The following is a 3,688-nucleotide window of genomic DNA, read 5'->3' as shown; positions in this document are numbered from 1 at the left end:
GTTCTTGGGGAAAAAAAAAAAAAAAAAAAAAAAAAAAAAAAGCATAAATTATTTATTGAGAAAAAGTTTAGGGAAATGTTATTTGCAGATATGTAGATATAACCCCTGATTCAGAAGCAACCCACCACCCTGTGCATGCATATTTTGGCTCTCCTCCCCTGCATTGCAGCCCCATGGACCCACAGCTACAGACCCTCAGGCCCAGGTGACTTCTGGTCTCCTGCACCATGAGAATCACCCAATTGTGATTCGTTTCCCCTTAACTTGCCTTTCTGCAGGCCTGGAGCGGTGGCATGGCATCACTGGGAACAGCTCTTACAGGTGACAGGCTTGCAGAGTGTTTTTTTTCCCCTTCGAAAACAGGGGATGTAAAAATACAGCATTGAAGGTGACAATGGCAGCTCCTCAGATGCCTTGCAGAAGAGGTTTGTGCTTCAAAACCAGCTGCCTGTTGGATGTATCTTTCCTGAAATTAAAATTGAGAAGAAGACTCAAGAACAACCTGCCCCAAGGGAGGCTCGGTGACTGAGTGCCGTAATAATCCTTTGTACCAGAGCTAGACCGTGGAGCAGAGTGATGGGAAACAGCCACGGTCCTCCCATGAGACAAAGAAGGGGCAAAAAGATAAAACCATCCCACATTAGCAGCTACCGTAAAATGACAGAGAAGTAAGAGGGGAGGGGAAAAAGGAAGGAAGATGTGCTTTGCAGAACAGAGATGCAAGACAAAGCACATTGCACAAAGCCATGTGCACAGGAAAAAAGCATGCCACACTTTTCTTACTTCTTTGCTGCCCGGGAAAGGAAGAGATTTCTTGCAAAACGTCTTGGTTGCACCCCCGGAGACACCAACGAGAGTTGCCAGAGCAGTTCCCAAAAAGATGGGTCCCCTGTGGCTGGCGGGCCCCTGCCCTGCTGGGGTTCCCATCCTAAAGCTCTAAAGCCTCGTTCCCTTCGCCACCCGCAGCACCCGGCTGCGGAGGGCCCCGTGCACAGGCGAATCCCACGCTAGAGGTCCCCACAGCCCCGCAGAAACCCTGCCCGGAGCCCCAGGGGCTTTGTGGAGCAGCTCTGCCGGGCTGCCGGCCAGCCCTGCGGGGCTCGGGGGGCCTGGGCGCAGCACCCACAGGGCTCCAAGGGCAGCACCATCACCGCCCTCGGGGCTCGCTGCACGACACCCTAATCATCACCTACGTACCCCCTTGAGGTGCTGCTCTTCTCTCCCCAAAAGATGCTCTACCTTGTTTCGTCTCAGCCCTAAAACCCAAACACGTTCCCTGCCTCACCAAGCTGGCAGGGCTGGAGCTTTATCCACCCGGGTCTAAGCAGACCTTTTACCTGGTTTGGTTGCAGTTGCCTGTTCCTGGTATCTCGGTGGGATTTTCGGCTGTTTCTACCACACGTGCTGGCCATCGGCGTGGCCTTTCCTGCAGCCCTCCCGCCCCACTGCCAGCTTTTCTCAGCTGCTTTCCTTTGCGAGAGCACAGCTTATCGCTCCCAGCTCACTGCAAAAACCACAGGTGACCACAGCTCCAGTCTGCGGCTTCCTCCCTTACCTCTGGTTATCAGCTAGAGCACGGGAAGGGGGGGAGTGAGGCTCAACATATCCTCGGGGGTCCCAGGTGCCTTCTTCCTTGGTCCTCATGGCAGGCTGCAAGCTTCAGATCGATGTGCTGCAAAGCCAAGCATGGGTATCACCAGCTGCAGCGGTGTCAGAAGTACACAGCACCTCAGCCAGAAGGAAAGGACTGATGTAAAAAAGAGAAAAGAAAAAAAAAGGAACAAACTGAGAGTGTGTTTTTGCTGAGCTGAAAAACCTCCAGCCCTCTTCTGAGCTGGAGGGAAATGCTGTCCGTGCTGTCAGATGTGAGCACTGAAGTAGCTGCGAGATTTGCTGTGGGACTGAACAGAAGTTTAGGAGAAGAGGCTGGGTTTGTGTGGGCAGTTTCTCACCTTGAACTTTTCTAGGTCTCTCGCTGTTGGTGTGGCCATCAGCAGTGCAACAGCATCACTGCAGCCTGAGTCATTCACACTGGAGCCCAGCAGCAGGCAAAGCAAAACCTCCTGCAAAACAGCAGGTGGGACTGGCTCCAAACGTGACAGGTTCACAGGTGCCAGTAGCACAGACGTACTCGTGAGCACGCATGCAGATAAAATGTGCCTGCATGAAGCCTCCCTGCACTGAAGCGTGCCCAAGCTGTATGAATCCTAGGATGCAAAGCTTGCCTTCCCCTGTGCACCACAAGGACGCTTTGTGCAGCCTGCTTAGCATTCCTATGGCACGTGGGCACCAGCATGCTGAAACCCCAACTTTTAAGCCTGTGGCTGTCTCTTTTTTAGGAGGGAAGGAGAGGGAAGAAGGGGGAGGGCACTGGGTTTTGCCAAGGTTAGGATTCAGCGTGGGACCGTGCTGTGAGTGGAAGCAAGGCTTGGCTTGGGAGAAGCCAAACCAGAGAGAAAAAGAGCCTAAGCTGAAGGCAGGCAGTTCCTAGACCAAACTCAACTTTCATTCCCCCCTCCCAAAATCAAAAAAAAACACATTCATGGCTCTAAAGCCTACCACCCTACTCAAACTCAAGTTTTTTAGCTTCTCCACGTAGCGTTAGCATTGCAACCCAGGGCTGCTCAGGGGGCAGCAGTGTCAGCAATACATCCAAGCACCACCTCCAGCCCTGCTCCAGCAAAACCAGTGCAAGAAGAGCCCAGGCAGCGTGCACCTGCTTGCCCGGGATGCTCGGCCGCCCCCTGCCACTTATTGCTCACATTTTCCCTTCTCCAACCTTGTTGTGATGGGCCTCTGTTGCTTTCTGACAAGGTGCAGAAGTGGAGGTGAAACCAAGCGCAGCAGCTCCATATGACAGAGAGCTCCCTGCAGGGGTGAGCCCTGTGCCTGCTCTGCTGTGCTCCCAGGTTTCTTTTTGCATTACCAAGAATAAAAAAAGAAATCCCTGTAGTTATTTTTGTACTGTGAAAATCCGGTTATTACTCTTGAGCGTTGCAGAAAGTTTTCTCTTGAACAGCTCCTAAGACGGAAGCTTCCTCTTTCCTGAGAGCAAGGCTTGCACCAGCACTGACTTTTTGAGCACCCTGCTACTAAAAGACCAGCAACACTGCCCCGCTGGAGCAGTGCCCTCTGCCCAGCCCAATCCCCAGCAAGCGTGACACAAACTCCGGGGTGAGCAGAGCTTGCATGGACAGAAGCCAAGCACCAGCCTGGAGCAAACCCTGCGAACACTGCACACCGCTTCATTTACCCCTGCAAGCAACTCTTCTGGACCTCCCGCAGCAAAACGCGCCCCATGCCGTGAGCAGACCCTGCTGCACCTACCTGGGGGGAGGCAGCTCTGCATGGCTGCGGGCATCGCCTGCTGCCCGGGTCCCGCTCCTCACCCTGAAATGCAAGCTGGGACGGAGAGCAGCAGGGTTTAACTCTGCATCTCTCACTTTGGTTTAGTTTGCATTTTTTTTTGTATATTTTTAGCCAAGCCCCGCTCACGCACCGCAATTCCCTATCGTTCCCTTGACCCCCGAAGCTGCCCCTTAACCCTAAAACCCTCCAGCGCCTGCAGCCCCTTCGGACCGAGCACTACGGAACCACTAATTTTTTGCGGGAGGGGGCGCAGAGAACCGGCAGAGCCCCTCCCGGCCGTGCCCCTAAGCAGCCCCACACCTCCCCTTCACCCCCCCGA

The sequence above is a fragment of the Oxyura jamaicensis genome, chromosome 5, assembly GCF_011077185.1.
Source record: "Oxyura jamaicensis isolate SHBP4307 breed ruddy duck chromosome 5, BPBGC_Ojam_1.0, whole genome shotgun sequence".
NCBI lineage: Eukaryota > Metazoa > Chordata > Aves > Anseriformes > Anatidae > Oxyura > Oxyura jamaicensis.
This window is presented reverse-complemented; position numbering follows the sequence as displayed.